This window comes from Pleurodeles waltl, chromosome 8, assembly GCF_031143425.1.
Source record: "Pleurodeles waltl isolate 20211129_DDA chromosome 8, aPleWal1.hap1.20221129, whole genome shotgun sequence".
Classification (NCBI taxonomy): Eukaryota; Metazoa; Chordata; class Amphibia; order Caudata; family Salamandridae; genus Pleurodeles; species Pleurodeles waltl.
Window position 1 is genome coordinate 31,974,525 of NC_090447.1, and position 22,595 is coordinate 31,997,119.

Consider the following 22,595-nt stretch of genomic DNA (forward strand, 5'->3'; position numbering starts at 1 on the left):
TTGTGTATGGAGGTCAACGAATGTATAAGGAAGATTAAACTGAGATCCTACTTTGGGGACCGCTCATCTAGGGAAGACCCCAATATGGGTGACACTGGCCTACGCAACAAATCCTCCTTTACAGCACCTAGCACTCTTATTCCAGTAGAGATCTTGACATTCAAACAAGCAGTTATGAAGGATATCAATGGCATTGATCCTACCTCTCTGAAGGTATTCCATAATACCACCAGGGAAGAAAAGAAAGCGCTTCAAGACCTGGCCAACCATACAAGCATAGTTATTAAGCCAGCAGACAAAGGGGGCGCCCTGGTCATCCAGACCACGACAACTATAGGAATGAATGCTTAAGACTGGAACGGAAGGCACAGAATTATGAAAAACTACAGGAGAATCCCATGAGTTTCCTACAAAAAAAGATTAGTATTATGGTTGAGCAAGCACTGGCACACGACTGGATTTCCCAGAAAGAGGGTGATTTCCTGATAATCAAGAATTCAGTGATCCCATACTTTTACACTATACCCAAAATCCACAAAAACCTGGAATCACCACCAGGGAGGCCCATTGTGTCCGGTATAAAATCAGTTTTGGAGCCTCTGTCCCGTTTTGCCAATGCTTTCCTAAGGTCTATAGTCCAAAACACAGACATTTATCTGGAGGACACAAAGGATGTATTATGTCTCCGTAAAGACAGGCTTTTCAACCCCACTAACGAAACACTCTTGGGTTTAGCTGTAGAGAGCCTATACACCAGTCTACCCCACACTGAGGCTCTACGTATCATAGAAGAGGTCATTTTCGATATAGACTGGGAATATCAGACCCCACGCAACCTGGTTCTGGAGTGCTGTTTCTGGGCACTAACCAAAAATGTCTTTGGTTTTGAAGACACCCTGTACCCACAGAAACATGGCACCAGCATGGGAAGCACCTTTGTTACAAGTCTAGCAGGTCTTTATGGTCACCATCTGGAGAAAGAAATAACTCTCAAAGCCACCGACCCATATGGGGAAAACATTGCTCTATGGAAGAGATACATTGACGACATCCCAGTCATTTGGAAAGGGGAGGAAACACAGATAGCCCCTTTTTTAGCATGGCTAAACATACTGGATCAGTTCCTGAAATTCACTCTAACGAAGAGCACAGAACAACTGGTGTTCCTTGACCTAAACATCATAGCAACTAAATGCACTCTAAAAACCACTACCCATGAGAAACCAACAGCCAAGAACTGTTTGCTACTATTTGACAGCGCACACCCTTGCCATCTGAGAGAGAACCTCCCCTTTGGCCAGTTTCTCAGACTCAGGAGAAACTGTTCCCAGGTGTCTGATTATAAACAGCAAGCTCAGAACCTAGCATCCAAATTCGTGGCTCGGAACTACCCCTCAAAAATCATCAGCCGTGCCATGAAACGAGCACACATAACAACAGCGAGGCCCTTTTGGACACCCCCCCTTTGAAAGAGAAAGAAGAAAGGCCCATATGCATCACCACATTTAATGTAGCCTCTAATCTGGTACATAAGTTTATCAATAAACATTGGCGCATTGTGAACAGAGGCCGCCTGGACCTTCCGAAACCTATGTTTTCCCATAGACGCGGCAAAAGCATAAAGGACATACTGTTACACACTTGACCAAGTCAACCCAAGAGAGGGCTGAACACCACCAACCTCCTACCACCACCCACAGGACATTATCCATGCAGCAACTGTAGTGTATGCCATATGACACGTGCATCCAAGAGGGTCACTTTCAATAACGACTCCACATGGGAAATCAGAGGTTTTACCAACTGTAACACCCAAGGAGTAGTTTATATGATTACATGCCCATGCAACCTGCATTACATTGGAATGACTATCCGCAAATCAAAGATCCGAATAGGGGAACATCGCAGTAACTTAAGGTGTGGCTGCGCTACCACAAAAATGTCCTCCCATTTCATCGATAACGCCCACACAGTAGATGACTACCAGTGGGTCATCCTGGAACATCACAAGGAGGTTAAGTCTGAGTCCTTCCTTCTTGAAAGGGAACAACGCTGGGTCTTCAAATTATGCACAGATCAACTTGGTCTCAACGAAAACATCCCATGGGGACAACTAACGCAACATTAATAACTGTTCCCCCCACTTGTGCAAGACACTTAGATGTCCAACACCATATGTGGACTTCACTCTTTTGGATTCCTCGATTTCCATCAAGCACCTTTTTCCAGCCTTAACTAATGACTATTTTTTCTTATATTGCGTAAACCCCCCTCTCCCTCCCTCTTTGTCTTTCCCCCTTTCTTCCTCTTCTCTCTTTTTGTTTCTATAATTTTGATTTTTCTTTCAATTTTCTTTTCCCTTCCATTAGACCCACTCCCCCTTCCTCCCTCTCTCTGTATCTCCCTTTACCCATCCTGTTTCCTCCTCCCCTTTTTTTCTCCCCTTTTATTTTTCGTTCTATTTTTCTCTTCGTAATTTCAAATTTTTCTTTCACCTTTTCTTTTTGCTCATACCCACTCCCGTATACCCTTCTCCCCTTTTTTCCTCTTTTGCCCCCTTCCCCCCCTCTCCTCCCTGTGACACTTCTTTGTGTGTCGCTTTTCTACTTCAGTGATGCCATATCAATACAAGCATCTCGAGGGGCATCCACTATTCAGGACCCTCATAGTCCTTCATTGGGCCACCGACAACCGCCATCTTGGAAGGTCGCCAGTCTAGTCTTCTCATGTGCCGACAAGTCTGGACGCGTGAGCAGTTCTCCATTACAAATACCAGATCCCTACAGGGATCGCGGTGTTATTCGGACCACGGTGAGGTGAAGAGTAGGTTTTTGGCAGGAGTGTCACTTTGAGGAAGTAAGTACTCTGTATGCCCTAGACCACCTGCAGTGGTCAGAACGCGCTCGTTGAGCTTGACCTTCACAGTGTTTTCATTGTGTATACTGTACAGCGTGTGACTATAAGCACACCCCCCTCCCGGAGGACCTATGGTGCAATTAGCATAAACACTGAAAGTAGGTCACACATGCACCACATGTGTTTTCTTAGAGGTGCCTCACGTGTTTAAAGTGTTTTGTAGTGTTTGTTATACGTAGTACGTCTTGTATTCGTTTTATGTATGAACTACTGATGCCATTCGGCTGGGTGATGGTGACAACGGCACCACACCCCTGAGAGATGCATTTACGTCTTCTATCTTCTCTTTTCTTCCACAGATTTGCCCAGCGGAGCATTGATACTGATGGGTAGCATTTATTTAATTTAATTGGTATATATCAACTTACCACAGTGAACAGTAAGAGTACTTCCACTAGTGGTAGGCACACGAGGAGTGATACTAGGGAGATCACTTTGGTCCTGAAGAAGAGCTTAGGGGTAAACTCCGAAACATGTAGACCACTGAGGAGGACCTTATATACCCACCCTCCTGACACCCCTTTGTAATCATACCACCCCTGTGAGACATATTAAACTAGTAATATCATCCAGAGGGGGGTATTTTTAACTTACCACGACCCCAGCCCTCCATCCTTTTCTAGCATCTACATCGCTGACACCAATAGTGCTCCCGACGTATTCCTTCGGTCGCAGCGCGCCTCGTTCTGCAGCAGAACGGGAGGAAACCCAATGATGAAGCACGCCGCCAAGGGGCAACCTGGTGGGTGAGGGTTTTTCCAACAAACAAACTTTTTTTCTGTGGAAGTTTTCCCCTTCTGGGTTGGGTCTCTAAATACGTTTACTGTAGTTTTATGTAGGCATGCAGTGTATGAATGCATACGTATGTTTGCGTTCACCTATGTAAGCACGTAGTTAGTTAGGCACGTAGGCATGTATGTAAGCATGAATGCATGTATCTGTATATTTAGACATGGGCGCATGTATGAATGCATACGTATGTTTGCGTTCACCTATGTAAGCACGTAGTTAGTTAGGCACGTAGGCATGTGTGTATGTAAGCATGAATGCATGTATGTGTATATTTACACATGGGCGCATGTATGAATACATATGTATGTTTGCGTTCACCTATGTAAGCATGTATTTAGTTAGGCATGTGTGCATGTAAGCATGAATGCATGTATGTGTATATTTAGACATGGGCGCATGTATGAATGCATACGTATGTTTGCGTTCACCTATGCAAGCATGTAGTTAGTTAGGCATGTGTGTATGTAAGCATGAATGCATGTATGTGTATATTTACACATGGGCGCATGTATGAATGCATACGTATGTTTGCGTTCACCTATGTAAGCATGTAGTTAGTTAGGCATGTGTGTATGTAAGCATGAATGCATGTATGTGTATATTTACACATGGGCGCATGTATGAATACATACGTATGTTTGCATTCACCTATGTAAGCATGTATTTAGTTAGGCATGTATGCATGTAAGCATGAATGCATGTATGCATGTTTTATGTGTGATGGCTGGATGAATGTATGTATGTGTTTCTGCTAGACCTGCTGGCACCCTGTGCTGCAGCTTGTAATTGAACGCAACAGCGATGCAAATCATGCGGAAAACTGACAATGCTAACACCGCAAACACAAGCAGAGCCTTCTGCTAAGGTGCTGCTAAGCATAACCGGAAGAGGGGCCGTCGGATGTCCGGCTGGCGCCTCAGAGGCGCAGTTAGTGGGTCTGGAGGGCGGGACACTTCCCCTGCTAGGCACCGCCTCAGTCTAAGTGCATTAACCTTGGAGGTTTCCTTCACCCCCGAGACCACGGCTTCCAGGCCAGATAGAAAGGGGTATTCAGATGCAGAGTCCCCGTGACTGAGGCGAGGAGACATGTCCTTCCCTCAGACTCTCCTGGGCGGCCGGGCCAGCGGTGCCACAGCGCCTGGTGAGGTCTCAGGGGGCTCTGGCGGGAAGGAGCTTTGGGGCACAGACTCGAGCTGTTTCTCAAGCTCCCACGGGGGGATGCCCCATGAATAAGCCCGATATGTGCAGAATTCCTGCAGGCACACCCTGAACATTAGGAGAGCTGCATCCCGCAGGAAGCAAGTGTTATGTGCAGTCTGGGAAGCAGTAAGCAGTGCTTTTGTCTTGTCACTTTTGCGCTCAGTGGTAACAAACTGGAATTTGACCTTCGCACCATAGTAATATTTGTGCGTTCATTAGTGCGGAGAGACATCTTCTTGTGTACATTTATATTAATCGCGATGGAACATAGCTATATCTATAAATATTCATATATTCATTCAGCAATAGTGTCTTCTTTTCCAAAAACACCCCGCGAGCCTCTCCAGAGTTGCTAATTTCGTTTATGTATTCTCTGCCACCAGAGACCAAAGGATGAGCTTCAGCACCAAAGCGTCTCGATCACATGATCACACCTGGAAACACCTGGGCACACGAAGAAAGAGAAAGTGAAAAAGGACCCAAGTTCACGCCCACGGAATAACCCATAAAGTGCAAAAGGAGGCACAAAGGTACTAAAACCTTCATTCACAGTTAGTTGATAGCCTTAATAGAATCATTACTCAGCAGTGACAATCCATTACTTTCTCGCCGGAGAGTTCATTAAATTGGATGTTTGGCAGGAAGTACAGAGGCCGGGTTGGGTGGCCCCTTCCTTCTTCCGGTGCCTGGATGGAGACATGTCTTTGAAAAAAAAATATATGTACTTAGGAGATGAGTTTATGCTGTTGTAGAGTGCTTTCGCCCACAATATCTGGGAACCATCCAGGGTTCTCCACTTGCTTTTTGAATATATATCTACCCACAGTGATGGACGCCTTGTTTCCAGTCTTTCCTTACTGACATGGAGTGAGTTTGTGACCTGAATGACCATGTCTTCTGGCCGCCCACCGCCTTAGGCAGCCTTCCTGGGGCGCAAACACTTTCCTTTCTATGTGGAGTGGAGATGGCGCCTTCTTCACCAGGAGCAGATGCTTTCCTTTAGCAGAACAGGAAGATTCCCACATCAGGTGAGTATTTGTGTGGGGAAATGAAAGAGTTTCTCCTCCAGGAGTAGAAACTGTCCTGTTGAGAGATTGGGCACTTTCCACGAAGAAGCAGAAACGAAAGAGAGAGAGAGAGAACGCTGGGGTGGACCAGCAGAACACCATTGGGGGTGTTCCCTCTATTGTCCATGATGGAATGAAGGAAGGTGGGGCTCCACACCTGTTGGCAGATCCCAGCAACCAATCAGAATGCAGTGTCCTGAACTGGCCTTCCGGGTTATTAAAGACCACTGGCTTCTGCTGCGATGGAGCCTCCAGGATTCAAGCTGCTTGGTGGCTCGACAACTATTCACACCATTGCAAATGTGTCCCACACGTGTCCCGGGCTGAGAGCTCTTCAAAGAGGGGACGATTGAAATTCCTGAGGCAAAGTACTCCATGAAGCTGCTTTCAGGGCAGATTTCTGTGTGTTACTCATTCTTTTTCAAGGGATGAGTCTGTTTAACACAACTTTACATTCCAGTCACACCAACGGCCCGTTCCTGCCGGGTCTGTTTTTAGCAGCAGTTGTACAAATAGTGCTCTGTTCTGGTCACTATCTGTCCGCGAACCCACAGCAATCTCTTTAGATTTAGGAACATGGATTTACACTTGTTTAAAATAATCAGGAGTTACATGGCACAAAGGCAAGTTATACTTATAGCAAATACTATTTCCAAGAACAAACTGCAGTTCCCCCTTCAGGTCTCTGAGGCAAGCAGTTTCACTCCTGTATCTCACAGTTGAGCGAAAGCGTCAGTTGTGGTTCCACCGGAAGAACATGCAATACAGCTGCCCACTTCTGCTTTTTTGAGGGGGAGGTTCGTGGAAAGGATATTATGGGGTCATTATGACCCCGGCGGACGGCGTTAATATGGAGGAAAGTACTGCCAACAGGCTGGCGGTACTTTTCTCCATATGAAGACATTGGCGGTTTGGTAATGTACCACACCGTCTGCCATGGCAGTAATGACCGCCGGGCTGGAGTCTTCAGTCTCCAGCCCGGCGGCCGTCACATGCCCACCTGCGGGATTATGACCCCGACTACCAGCATGGTTCTCGTGGCAACCTTACCGCCACAAAAACCATGGCAGTAGGCACTATCAGTTCCTTCCCTGTCACTGATAGGGGTCATAATCGCCCCCCTCCCCTGGCTCCCCTCCCACCCCCCCTCCTCCCCAGCCCCCCACTACATACACGCACCTTCATGCACACACGAACACACGCATACACACACTCGTACCCACATTCATCCACTCATGCATACATCCATCCAGACACACATCCACACTCAGTGACATACATACAAGCACACATACATTCACACAACACAACATACATGCACTTACACATCCATACATGCACGCACATACAACACGCATCACACACCCGCATACACGCATGCACAGACATACAAACACCCCCCCGCACTTACACAACACCCCCCACCCCCGCCCCTGTCAAAGCACCTGACTTACCTGCTTGCAGGGGGTCCTCCGGCAGGAGACGGGACGGGCGCTGCTGCCAGCAGCAGCGTCCGCCAGCAGGACACCCCCAGGCCATATCATGGGTCATGATACGGTCTGCGGCAGTCTACTGGCTTGGTACTGCTGGCAGCAGCGCCACCTTACTGCCATCCGCCAGCATGACCACAGCTGGATTTCCGCCATCCTTCTGGCGGAAATCCGTCTGTGGTCATAATCCGGCTGACGGCTGGTAGCCACGGCGACGGTCTTTTGACGGCCGTCGCCACAGCGGTAGGTGGCTTTTACCGCCAATATCATAATGAGGGCCTATGTCTTTATGATTTCATTTGCTCCTGCAAATTCTGTCCTATCCTTCTGTGGATGGATGGATGGATGGATCAATCAAAGTATGGGTTGGTGGGTGGTTGGATATAGATGGGTGGATGGACTGATTGATTGTGTGGGTGAAAGTATGGATAGATGGACCAATGGAGGGACAGTCAGAATGATGGCTGGATGATGGGTGGATGGATGAATTTGAGTTAATGGGTGAAGAGAAGGAATCATTTGCATGACGCAGTGCCGCGGAATTTACACCCTCTTGGCACTATTAACAGATAATAAAATAATATTATCTTCTAACACTTATATGACGCTTACTACTCCTATCCAGAAACCCCTGAAGCACTTCCCTACACTGACAGCAAGCTACATTGGGTAGGATGCATGGTTGGGATGGTGTTGTTTTTGTTTTGAGCCTCTATGGGAATTGTTGCCATATGGTGCATGATGACTGCTGAGGTGTGGTTATCCTGATGCGGGATGCAGCACTGCCGGTGTGACGGGTTATGGCATGTGAGAGACAGACGTGCAAATTATAATCATAGTAAGCTTAGCCACAGGGGCAGTGGGCTGCTCTGTCCCGCACACCACCAAGAGGGGTAATCAGAGAAGTCCCAGAAATCCATACAGGGACGTGTGCCGGGCAGAGATGTTGCTGAATGAGGATAAGGATTCCAGAAGAGCAAGGATGGGAACTGGAGGAAGCAGCCATGCACCATTCTACTATATGTACTTATTGTACACGGTCAGCTGCTGGACAAGTACGTCCCTGGAAGAGGGAAGGATGGGGAACAGCAATTCTGAGTAGAAACTACACAAACTTTAAAAGGCCCAAACTGCACCTACTACGTCTAGACCAAAGGAAGCAAAAATCTGAGCCGGAGTTCACACCCCAAGCCCTTCTCAGGCTCTCCAAGGCTCCCATCGGGAGAGCCCTAGCTTGGTCAGAGCTCAGATCCCAGCTAGAGGGACACATGATGCTGTCATACAAAGGCCACTTCCTCTGGGGACGGGAGACCCGTGACCCAGCTTTTAGGATGGTGCCCAGAAATAGCAAACATATAAGAATGGCGCCTCCTCTTGCAGGATGTATGGAACAGATCCTGACCAGCAGAAGAAGGAGTGAACGATGAGAAACTACACAGACCACTCTCAAACACACCCACTGCCACACCTTCCAGACAGTAGAGGTGATCACACAGACACACACGCACCCACACACACTGTGCGTGTGTAGGGTCAGCAGGAACTGCCAACACTTCACTTTTGCTTGTAAGCAGTGATGAAACACTGGAGACCTCAGCTCAGCCCATTAGCCTCTGTTTCCTTCTCTCATTGGCTCAGCTTGATAAAGATAAAGAATCTGTCGATGGGGAAAGAGATAAGGTCCAGTTTGGACCTGCGGACATGTGGCAGCAACTGTCGCCAGTCCTTACCCCATTGCCGTCTCTTGCTCTGCGACACAACCCTGGCTTGTTCTCCGGTCCGGCACAAGTGGGTGCTGGCACTTTGATCCCAACTGGGTTCGGAAGGCAGAGACCTGGCGGCCAGTTGAACCTATAACATCATGCTATGCGTGTCTTTGAGTCTGCACATGGACCTTTTACATGTCTGCATGCTGCTGTGCATGTATGTGAGCTTGGCTGTAAGATTGACATACTCACTATCTAGTGGCAACCCCTACCACAAGCATCCTTGGCCAAAGGTTCCACCTCTGGCTGCACATCCCAGTAAATGGTGGGCATCCCAGACATCTGATGGTAACCCTGGCAATGAAGCGGCAATACTGCAATAGATTGTACCCCTGGACTTATGTGGTCAAACCTGCTGACTAGTGACCAACCCAGGCATTTGGTGGGCATCCTTGGTATTTAGTGGTTACTCCTGGAATCTATTGGCGACCTCAGCAATAAGGTGGCCACGTATGGATTTAGGTTGGACCCCTGAAATTTAGTTTGATTCCTGCCACTAAGTGGGCATCCCTGGCTTCTGACCTTTGGTGGCCACCCATGCCCTGTGGCGGTAACACATGGACAGTCAAACAAACTAATGTGCTTATTAAAAATAAAAATCTGAATAGTGAAGATAAGTACAAATAACATTTTAGGAAAGGCCAAACTGCTGTTTGAGGAGACATGAATTCGCTAATACTTAAAAGCTGGTAATTAAAGACAAATACGTGTATTTTCAGAAAACAGTAAGCTGGTTTTAGAGGAACAGTGCATGTATTTAGCCACAAAATACACACATTGTAATTCAGAGTACAAAATGCGTGTTTTTCTTTTCAGAAAATGGCAAGCAGTGTTAGGGAAGAAAAGGATTTACCCAAAATGAAAAACCGTAATTTGAGAGCAAAGTAAGTGTATTTTCACAAAATACAAAACTATTGCATTTCCAAAAATATTTAGGGGAAGATTCACAATGAATTGGTGTGGGACATCTCTGTAAGTTTTTATGCTGTACTGCCTGACGCCAGTTCGAAGGGAGTGGTAATGCACTGTATTTACAGGAAACGGTGCAATTCTGTCCTTTTCCCCTTCACCGGCGCAGAATTTGGGCCTAGCACCAATGCAGGCACCCTTGCACTACGGTAAGCTCTTACGTCATAGGTAACCTGAGGGATATCTCTTCTGGCTTACATCTAGGAATTGTGAGATCCTTGTAACTTTTCCATTTTTCCTCATATCTCTTCGAAATATAAATTTATATCTCATGTATCTATTCGAAAGGACCATAATGCAACAATGGAAAGGTCAACAAGGTAGAACTGATAGAAGATGCTAGTTATATTTAGAAAAAACATGCTATGAGGCCATGCTGAATGCGGGACACGATTATCTCAATTACCAAACATCTTATGACTTGTTAGCAAAACATTATGGAAATAGAACATGAACATTTACCAATTGCTCCACTACCTTTTGGTACACACAACTGAGAGGTGCTGGGCTCCTGTGGAAAACTAAGGTGTTGGGTTATTTCATGAGCGCCCGTCCAGTGCTGCTGTCTGGCGTTAGGCTTCGTGGCCATTTTTTAAATTGTGATGTGAAGCAAGATTTGGCCACCTTTTAAAGATGTATTTTCATTGGAGGAGGAAACCCCTGAAGCTTCAGCCTAGCCCACTTGCTTGGATGGAGCAGTTTATGTCATGAGCATGTGCCCCACCACTTTCAAAGACCTCCAGCCACCACTGGTATCTCTTCTAAAATACAAGTGCACCTCTGACGCAATTTGTTTAGTTAGATCTCCTTTGATGACCAGCAAGTTTGGTTTTGAAGACCACGTGCCTGGAAAAGCCCAAAGATGGATCTGTTTGAGAATAATCCAACTGCCTTTGTTGATCAGAATGAGCCAGTAAAAAGAGAGCAGACTTCGCAGCACTATGGACTTAGCAGAACAGAAAGGGGACACTGTCTCCAGGAGTATCTCCACCACAAGCAAGGACCATCACCAACAAATGTTTGTCCTTCTTTCCTAGCCTTCCTTCAAAGCCCCAGAAGGTCTCAGTTCTGGAAGTAGAGGGGACTCGTCAAAGGCAGTTGTACACATGCATCTTCTACACCTGCCTCGGGCTCAGGGACTCCGAAAAAAGGATCTTGTAATGCTCGGGAGACAGCAGTCCACCTGCACAGTCGAAACAAAAAATCAAGATTGGAATATTATAACAAGCATTGGCAAACCCAATAGTTTATGCCTTTTTTTTTTTCTTTTGCATTCTATCTTACTTACTGGATAATCAACATTAAAAAAGGTTATTATAATGTTTGTTTTGGAATTAATAAACCTTTAATAGTTGTTTATATTTGTGATGTATGTTGAATTAATATCCCAGAGTTCCAAACTTGTAATTTGTACCTTATTTACTATGGCATTGTATTAGAGTATAGTAATGTTAGTTAGTAAAGTGTCACTGCACCTGCTGCACTATTCAAATCATGCCCCTTTTAACTGCAAGGTAACCGCAATTGTGACTACTTATGTGGTAGTCAAATATAGGAATATTTGGTGTTTAGAGGAGCTATGAAAACTTTTGGCCTCTGTGTCACTGCACCTACTGCACCATTCAAATCATAACCTTAATGCCTGCAAGAAAACCTCACTTGTGGCCTGTTTAGTCATAACATATTGCAATATTTGATGCTTGGAATAGTTATGACAACTTTTGGGTCCGGCGCCACTCCACCTGCTGCACCATTCAAATCATGACCCTTTTATCTGCATGGTAACTGCACTTATGTCTGCCTGCTTAGTAGTAAAATATAGCAATATTTGGTATTTACAGGGGTTCCTAGAGCTTTTGGTCCCAATGTCACTACACCTGCTGCACCATTAAAATCATGACCTTGGTGCCTGCAAGATAACTGCACGTGTGACTGTTGGTTTAGTTGTAAAATATAGCAATAATAAGTGTGTTTAGTGAGGTGCCTAGAGCTTTTGTTCCTGGTGCCACTGCACCTGCTGCACCATTGAAATGATGACTGTAGTGTCTGCTAGATAACTGCACTTGTGTCAGCCTGTTTAGTAGTAAAATTTAGCAATAATCTGTGTCTAGATACCCTGTGGCCCCAGTGCCACTGCACCTGCTGTACCATTGAAATTATGACTGTAGTGCCTGCAAGATAAGTGCACTTGTGAATGCTTGTTAATAAGTCGCTGAGAGAACAACAATTCAAAATAAAATGTCGCCCAATTACACAAATGACTTATCTTTAAAAATGAATGAGTGGTAATTTAAGAAACAAAGGGCCAGATGTATCAATTTTCACAATAGCGATTACCTAATTGCGATTTTTCGCGAATCGTAATTAAGTAATCGCTATTGGAATGTATGAAACTCCAGGAGTTTCATACTGCGATTCGCAAGGGCTCGCAAATCGACCTACCTGATTAATATTCATGAGGTAGGGCGCAATTTGCAAGCCATTGCGAATGGCTACAATCACAGGGATGGTGGCCTGCTGGGCTCAGCAGACCACCATGTCTGTGATTGCTTTTCAATAAACTATCTTTTTTTTTTTTTATGCAGCCTGTTTTCCTTAAAGGAAAATGGGATGCGTTTAAAAATGAAAAATAAAAAGTTTTCTTTTCACTTTTTAAGAGTAGGCAGTGGTGCCTGCTCTTAAAAAACATTTTCACAAAGACATTTTCACATGCAGTCCCCGAGGGACCCCTTCCCCTTTATTAATGGGTTATCACCTACTTGAAGTAGGTGGTAACTGCAATCGTTTTGCGACCGCATTGACAGTCACAAAACAATCATACATACCTCTGCGATTCGGTATTAGGTAAGGACGCCCTTGACACGCCCCTTCCTAATACTGAATCGGTATGTAGTCGCAAATCCAGTTTGCGATTCGGTAACAAGTTATCGAATCGCAAATTGGACTTGTTACATACCAAAACGCATGTTTGCGATCGCAAACATGTTTGATACATCTGGCCCAAACACAGAAATAATTTAAATATTTACAACTGTTATTCATCAGAAATGTAATTATTAAGCAATGAAAAACACGAGTCCACTCCTTGCATGCTTTACATCAGCACTCGATTCTCCATTGTGAGATGGCCAACATGTTTACACACATTTCAATGCGAATTGACTTGCGTTCAGTTAATCCTTTCACACACAAACACTACCAAGTAACCAATCAAGAGAAACCGGAAGGGATACTTTGGATACGCTCCACAGGATGGCAAAAGCAGAACAGAAAGCAGAACATAGGAGAAGAAGAGCAGGAAGTGACCTGCTAGCCAATAAAAAGCAAGTAAATTCAAGCGGCATTGAAGCAACATGCGAATGAACAAACAGGAAGTTCAGATAAGTAAGGGTTGAGGTAGGGGTGGCTTCTAAGTCCCTTTAAGGAATGTTTTTTTAACATAAGGCTTTGCAAGCACAGTGCAAGCGCTGTGCAGGTAAAACCTAAAAATTAGTCGTCAGAGTTGTGTTATCCTCCCCAACACTGTCATCTTATGTAGCTGATGAGAGGTTCAGGGTTCACCAAGATCATCAATCGATCAATCAGTCGACTTGCAGTGTGAGACTTGTCACCCATGAAGGTACCCAGGATCATCAGAGGTGCAGTAGACTTGGACGGGTAGTCCACCACTAATAGGTTCATTTCTCCAAGGAGAAGAGGTATCCTGTGAGGTTTCGGTAAGCAGCTGTGTCCGGGTATCATACCTGCCAACTTACAAAATATTTTCACAGTGTGAGGAGAGGGGGTTGGCCTTGGAGGTGACGGGGCCTGGTGCTGAGAGCTAACTAAGAGGTACTCTGTCCCTCACCGAGCCCCCACGCCCTCCCAAAAAACAAAGGATTATTGAGGCTGTCGCCAGTGTCATGGGGGTGTTTTCACACCTTTTATGGAAATTGGCTGCTTACAGCCTCCGAAAATGAGCTAGAAACCCACTGTTTAAAGTGATTTTCAGCTTCTTTTCCCTGAACCATATGATTTTGACTCCTCACCGGGTAACAGTGGGAAGGGAGCCAAAATTGTGTGGCACATGGTGGCACCGTGTGAGTTGGCAGGTCTAGGGTATTTAGCGGCTATAAGTATCTGGACTGAGTTTCAACAATGTTTCCCAGCCTGGCAAAGTCATGAGGGACTTGGAATAAGGGAAATAAAACTTCATATTTTATTTGCAAGACAATCAAATTCAGTAGATAGACTCTGCATTTTGTTCAGTAGAGTGACTACAGTGTTCAGTCGGTTATCTGTGATCCTTAAGATTGGTGACAGCGCATTTGAGAGTGAGAAGCGCCTGGATACCCTCACGGGTGATTAGCCGCGCTCTACAATTCCGAATGGAATGGAATGGAATGCGTCTACAGCAGATGTGATGGGAACAGAGTGATCAGTCTCTTGGAGGTCTTCTAGCCCACTCCGCCGGGGAGCACGGTCACCACAGACTAAGGAACTATTTGTGTGTCTCAGTTTGGTAGAGCAGCTCCTTCCATTGGCTTCCAAGGTGAAGCGTGAGATGGAGGTTGATGGGCTGGTGCAGGGAGGGTTAACCATGATGCTGTGAGATGGCAGGACAGGGGAGAGCGAATTAGCAGACTCGTGAGACGGGGCTGTGCTGTCCCTGAAAGGTATCGTTTCACTGGACAGATGTGGTCAGTCCAGAGCTGACTCAGAGCTATGAGACAGATGTGCAGTGGTGAGACGTAAGGAGATGGGCTCATGTTCTAAGATGACAAAAGAAGTGGGTGGGAAGGTCCCAGGGAGCATCCATGGCTGATCAGAGATTCTCATGTGGAAACACGCCGGCAGGCAAGAAGGGGCTGTTTGGACACAGGGGTGTTCTGCAGGCGGACATTCCAAGTGCAAGAGTTGTATATATTAGGGAATATGAGACCTAAATGAGGCAGTGTTTGAGGACCGGAATTGTGAGAAGGCCCGTGAATCAGGGTGCTGTAAATCCAGGATAGATTCCGGGTCAGGAGAGAACGCGGAACGTTGTGCAGTGTGAACTTCCGGATCATGAGCAGCATTTACTCTGTTTCTTTTGTCCCCATATCTGAATTGCGGCCACAAGACCTGTGTTAACATGGCACGTCCGTAGCACCTCTTCGGTAACAGATATGTGGGAAAGAGACCGCAGAGTGCAAACAAGGATGGGCGTGAGAAGTTAGGAAGGACCTCATCCATGGTGGCCACCTTCCCAGGAGCTCTCTGGCCCCAAGTCCTCAAATGGCCTCACTGGCCGCCCAGAGTGGATTTATTAAAATTGTTTCTACTTTCAGCTTTTTGTTGTTGTTGGAATTCTTTAAATGAAACATGTTTGCGAGTTCACCCCTTTTGGGCCAATATTTAAAACTTTTTCATCCAATGCAGAGCAGAAAAGCAAATTTGTTGCCCTGCATTGCGCACTGTTGAAAACAGCACCCAGCCATGTCCACAAGGACTGGCCTCCTGCCGTCACCCCCTGCACTGGTGCTCCAATAACTGGTGGTCTTGTGCAACGCACAGCCATATCCACAAGGTCTGGCCTCCTGCAGTCACCCCCTGCACTGGTGCTCCAATAACTGGTGGTCTTGTGCAACGCACAGCCATATCCACAAGGTCTGGCCTCCTGCAGTCACCCCCTGCACTGGTGCTCCAATAACTGGTGCTCTTGCAGATCACACAACCATATCCACAAGGACTGGCCTCCTGCTGTCACCCCCTGCACTGGTGCTCCAATAACTGGTGGTCTTGTGCAACGCACAGCCATATCCACAAGGTCTGGCCTCCTGCAGTCACCCCCTGCACTGGTGCTCCAATAACTGGTGGTCTTGTGCAACGCACAGCCATATCCACAAGGTCTGGCCTCCTGCAGTCACCCCCTGCACTGGTGCTCTAATAACTGGTGCTCTTGCAGAACGCACAGCCATATCCACAAGGACTGGCCTCCTGCTGTCACCCCTGCACTGGTGCTCTAATAACTGGTCTCTTGTACAACGCACAGCCATATCCATGAAGGGTGGCCTCCTGCTGTCACCCCCTGCACTGGTGCTCTAATAACTGGTGCTCTTGCAGAACGCACAGCCATATCCACAAGGTCTGGCCTCCTGCTGTCACCCCCTGCACTGGTGCTCTAACAACTGGTGCTCTTGTGCAACGCACAGCTATATCCATGAAGGGTGACCTCCTGCTGTCACCCCCTGCACTGGTGCTCTAATAACTGGTGCTCTTGCAGAACGCACAACCATATCCACAAGGACTGGCCTCCTGCTGTCCCCCCTGCACTGGTGCTCTAATAACTGGTCTCTTGTGCAATGCACAGCCATATGCACGAGGGCTGGCCTCCTGCTGTCACCTCCTGCACTGGTGCTCTAATAACTGGTCTCTTGTGCAATGCACAGCCATATCCACAAGGACTGACCTCCTGCTGTCACCTCCTCCACTGGTGCTCTAATAACTGTAGCTCTTGTGCAAAGCACAGCCATATGCACAAGGACTGGCCTCCTGCTGTCACCTCCTGCACTGGTGCTCTAATAACTGGAGATCTTGTGCAAAGCACAGCCATATGCACAAGGACTGGCCTCCTGCTGTCACCCCTGCACTGATGCTCTAATAACTGGTGCTCTTGTGCAACGCACAGCCATATCCATAAAGGGTGGCCTCCTGCCGTCACCCCCTGCACTGGTGCTCTAATAACTGGTGCTCTTGCAGATCACACAACCATATCCACAAGGACTGGCCTCCTGCTGTCACCCCTGCACTGATGCTCCAATAACTGGTGGTCTTGTGCAACGCACAGCCATATCCACAAGGTCTGGCCTCCTGCAGTCACCCCCTGCACTGGTGCTCTAATAACTGGTGCTCTTGCAGAACGCACAGCCATATCCACAAGGGCTGGCCTCCTGCTGTCAGCCCTGCACTGGTGCTCTAATAACTGGTCTCTTGTACAACGCACAGCCATATCCATGAAGGGTGGCCTCCTGCTGTCACCCCCTGCACTGGTGCTCTAATAACTGGTGCTCTTGTAGAACGCACAGCCATATCCACAAGGTCTGGCCTCCTGCTGTCACAACCTGCACTGGTGCTCTAACAACTGGTGCTCTTGTGCAACGCACAGCTATATCCATGAAGGGTGACCTCCTGCTGTCACCCCCTGCACTGGTGCTCTAATAACTGGTGCTCTTGCAGAACGCACAACCATATCCACAAGGACTGGCCTCCTGCTGTCCCCCCTGCACTGGTGCTCTAATAACTGGTCTCTTGTGCAATGCACAGCCATATGCACGAGGGCTGGCCTCCTGCTGTCACCTCCTGCACTGGTGCTCTAATAACTGGTCTCTTGTGCAATGCACGGCCATATCCACAAGGACTGGCCTCCTGCTGTCACCTCCTCCACTGGTGCTCTAATAACTGTAGCTCTTGTGGAAAGCAAAGCCATATGCACAAGGACTGGCCTCCTGCTGTCACCTCCTGCACTGGTGCTCTAATAACTGGAGATCTTGTGCAAAGCACAGCCATATGCACAAGGACTGGCCTCCTGCTGTCACCCCTGCACTGATGCTCTAATAACTGGTGCTCTTGTGCAACGCACAGCCATATCCATAAAGGGTGGCCTCCTGCCGTCACCCCCTGCACTGGTGCTCTAATAACTGGTGCTCTTGCAGATCACACAACCATATCCACAAGGACTGGCCTCCTGCTGTCACCCCTGCACTGATGCTCCAATAACTGGTGGTCTTGTGCAACGCACAGCCATATCCACAAGGTCTGGCCTCCTGCAGTCACCCCCTGCACTGGTGCTCTAATAACTGGTGCTCTTGTGCAACGCACAGCTATATCCATGAAGGGTGACCTCCTGCTGTCACCCCCTGCACTGGTGCTCTAATAACTGGTGCTCTTGCAGAACGCACAACCATATCCACAAGGACTGGCCTCCTGCTGTCCCCCCTGCACTGGTGCTCTAATAACTGGTCTCTTGTGCAATGCACAGCCATATGCACGAGGGCTGGCCTCCTGCTGTCACCTCCTGCACTGGTGCTCTAATAACTGGTCTCTTGTGCAATGCACAGCCATATCTACAAGGACTGGCCTCCTGCTGTCACCTCCTCCACTGGTGCTCTAATAACTGTAGCTCTTGTGCAAAGCACAGCCATATGCACAAGGACTGGCCTCCTGCTGTCACCTCCTGCACTGGTGCTCTAATAACTGGAGATCTTGTGCAAAGCACAGCCATATGCACAAGGACTGGCCTCCTGCTGTCACCCCTGCACTGATGCTCTAATAACTGGTGCTCTTGTGCAACGCACAGCCATATCCATAAAGGGTGGCCTCCTGCCGTCACCCCCTGCACTGGTGCTCTAATAACTGGTGCTCTTGCAGATCACACAACCATATCCGCAAGGACTGGCCTCCTGCTGTCACCCCTGCACTGATGCTCCAATAACTGGTGGTCTTGTGCAACGCACAGCCATATCCACAAGGTCTGGCCTCCTGCAGTCACCCCCTGCACTGGTGCTCTAATAACTGGTGCTCTTGCAGAACGCACAGCCATATCCACAAGGGCTGGCCTCCTGCTGTCAGCCCTGCACTGGTGCTCTAATAACTGGTCTCTTGTACAACGCACAGCCATATCCATGAAGGGTGGCCTCGTGCTGTCACCCCCTGCACTGGTGCTCTAATAACTGGTGCTCTTGCAGAACGCACAGCCATATCCACAAGGTCTGGCCTCCTGCTGTCACAACCTGCACTGGTGCTCTAACAACTGGTGCTCTTGTGCAACGCACAGCTATAACCATGAAGGGTGACCTCCTGCTGTCACCCCCTGCACTGGTGCTCTAATAACTGGTGCTCTTGCAGAACGCACAACCATATCCACAAGGACTGGCCTCCTGCTGTCCCCCCTGCACTGGTGCTCTAATAACTGGTCTCTTGTGCAATGCACAGCCATATGCACGAGGGCTGGCCTCCTGCTGTCACCTCCTGCACTGGTGCTCTAATAACTGGTCTCTTGTGCAATGCACGGCCATATCCACAAGGACTTGCCTCCTGCTGTCACCTCCTCCACTGGTGCTCTAATAACTGTAGCTCTTGTGGAAAGCACAGCCATATGCACAAGGACTGGCCTCCTGCTGTCACCTCCTGCACTGGTGCTCTAATAACTGGAGATCTTGTGCAAAGCACAGCCATATGCACAAGGACTGGCCTCCTGCTGTCACCCCTGCACTGATGCTCTAATAACTGGTGCTCTTGTGCAACGCACAGCCATATCCATAAAGGGTGGCCTCCTGCCGTCACCCCCTGCACTGGTGCTCTAATAACTGGTGCTCTTGCAGATCACACAACCATATCCACAAGGACTGGCTTCCTGCTGTCACCCCTGCACTGATGCTCCAATAACTGGTGGTCTTGTGCAACGCACAGCCATATCCACAAGGTCTGGCCTCCTGCAGTCACCCCCTGCACTGGTGCTCTAATAACTGGTGCTCTTGCAGAATGCACAGCCATATCCACAAGGGCTGGCCTCCTGCTGTCAGCCCTGCACTGGTGCTCTAATAACTGGTCTCTTCTACAACGCACAGCCATATCCATGAAGGGTGGCCTCCTGCTGTCACCCCCTGCACTGGTGCTCTAATAACTGGTGCTCTTGCAGAACGCACAGCCATATCCACAAGGTCTGGCCTCCTGCTGTCACAACCTGCACTGGTGCTCTAACAACTGGTCTCTTGTGCAATGCACAGCTATAACCATGAAGGGTGACCTCCTGCTGTCACCTCCTGCACTGGTGCTCTAATAACTGGTGCTCTTGTGCAATGCACAGCCATCTTCACGAGGACTGGCCTCCTCCTGCTTTCATCCCTTGCACTGGTGCTATAATAAATGATACTTTTGTACAACACACACCCATAGCCAGGAAGACTGGCCTCCTGCTGCTGCCATCCCCTGCATTGATGCTCTAATAACTGGTGCTCTTGTGCAACGCACAGCCATATGCATGAGGACAGGCCTCCTGCTGTCATCCCCTTCGCTAGTGCTCTAAAAACTGATGCTCTTGTGCAACACACAGCGATAGCCACGATGACGGGCCTCCTGCTATCATCCCCTGCACTGGTGCTCTCATAACTGGTACTCCTGTGCAACACATACCCATATCCACGAAGACTGGCCTCCTGCTGCTCTCATCCCTTGTACTGGTGCTCTAACAGCTGGTGCTCTTGTGCAACACATACCCATATCCACGAAGACTGGCCTCCTGCTGCTCTCATCCCTTGTACTGGTGCTCTTGTGCAACTGACAGCCACATCCATGAAGGGAGGCCTCCTGCTGCTGTCACCCACTGCACTGGTGTTCTAATAACTGGTGCTTTGTGGACTTCACATCCGTATCCATGAGGACTGCCCTCCTGCTGTCATCCTTTGCACTGGTGCGCTAGTAACTGGTGCTCTTGTGCAACACACAGCCACATCCACAAAGGTTGGCCTCTTGCTGCTATCATCCACTGCACTGGTGCTCTAATAATTGGTGCTCTTGTGCAATGCACAGCCATATCCACGAGGACTGGTCACCTGCTGCTGTCATCCCCTCCTCTGGTGCTCTAACAAGTGGTGCTCCTGTGCATTGCACACCTATATCCATGAAAACAGACCTCCTGCTGCAGTCATACCTTGCACTGGCGCTCTAACACCTGGTGCTCTTATGCATTGCACAGCCATATCTTCGAAGATTGCCCCCTACTGCTGTCATCTCCTGCACTGGTGCTCTAACAGCCGGTGCTCTAGTGCAGCGCACAGCCATATCCACATAGATCCTGTTATCCCCTGCACTGGTGCTCGAAGAGCCGGTGCTCTTGTGCAACACACACCCATATCCATGAAGGGCAGAGTCCTGCTGTCATCCCCTGCACTGATGCTCTAAAAACAGTTGTTCTTGTGCAATGCATTCCCATATCCATGAAGACTGGCCTCATGCTGTCACCCCCTGCACTGGTGCTCTACTAATTGGTGCTCATGTGCCTCACACACGCATATCCGCCAAGGACTGACCACCTGCTTTCAGCCCCTACAGTGGTGCTCTAATAACTGGTGCTCTTGTGCATTACACAGCCACATCCACGAAGATTGGCCTCCTGCTGCTTTCATTCCTTGCACTGGTGCTCTTATAACTGGTACCCTTGTGCTTTGTACAGCCATCGCCACAAAGCTTGGCCTTCTGCAGCTTTCATCCCCTGTACTGCTCTAATAACTGGTGTTCTTGTACATCGCACAAAGATTGGCCTCCTGCTGTTGTCATCCCCTCAATGGTACTGTAACAACTCGTGCTCTCGTGCATCGGACAGCCATAGCCATGAAGATTGGCCTCCTGCTGCTGTCATCCACTGCATTGGTGCTCTAATAACTGGTGCTCTTGTGCAACGCACGGCCATATCCACAAAGGGTGACCTCCTGCTGCTGTCAACCTCTGCATTGATAGTCCGATAGCTGGTGCTCTTGTGCAAAGCACAGCCATATCCACAAAAGTTGGCCCCTGCTGCTGTCATCCCCTGCACTGGTGCTGTTGTGGAATGCACAGCCACATCCACGAAGACTGGCCTCCTGCTGCTCTCATCCCTTGTACTGGTGTTCTAACAGCTGGTGCTCTTGTGCAACACATAACCATATCCACGAAGACTGGCCTCCTGCTGCTCTCATCCCTTGTACTGGTGCTCTTGTGCAACTGACAGCCACATCCATGAAGGGTGGCCTCCTGCTGCTGTCACCCACTGCACTGGTGCTCTAATAAGTGGGGCTTTGTGCACTGCACATCCGTATCCATGAAGACTGCCCTCCTGCTGTAATCCTCTGCACTGGTGCGCTAGTAACTGGTGCTCTTGTGCAACACACAGCCACATCCACAAAGGTTGGCCTCTTGCTGCTATCATCACTGGTGCTCTAACACCTGGTGCTCTTATGCATTGCACAGCCATATCCTTGAAAATTGCCCCCTACTGCTGTCATCTCTTGCACTGGTGCTCTAACAGCTGGTGCTCTTGTGCAGCACACGGCCACATCCACGTTGCACTGGTGCTTGAGCAGCTGGTGCTCTTGTGCAACACACACCCATATCCATGAAGTGCAGAGTCCTTCTGTCATCCCCTGCACTGGTGGTCTAAAAACTGTTGTTCTTGTGCAATGCACTCCCATATCCATGAAGACTGGCCTTCTGCTTTCATCCCCTACACTGGTGCTCTAATAACTGGTGCTCTTGTGTAACACACAGCCACATCCACGAAGATTGGCCTCCTGCTTTCATTCCCCGCGCTGGTGCTCTAATAATTGGTGCTCTTGTGCAACGCATGGCCATATCCACAAAGGGTGGCCCCCTGCTGCCGTCAGCCTCTGCATTGATAGTCT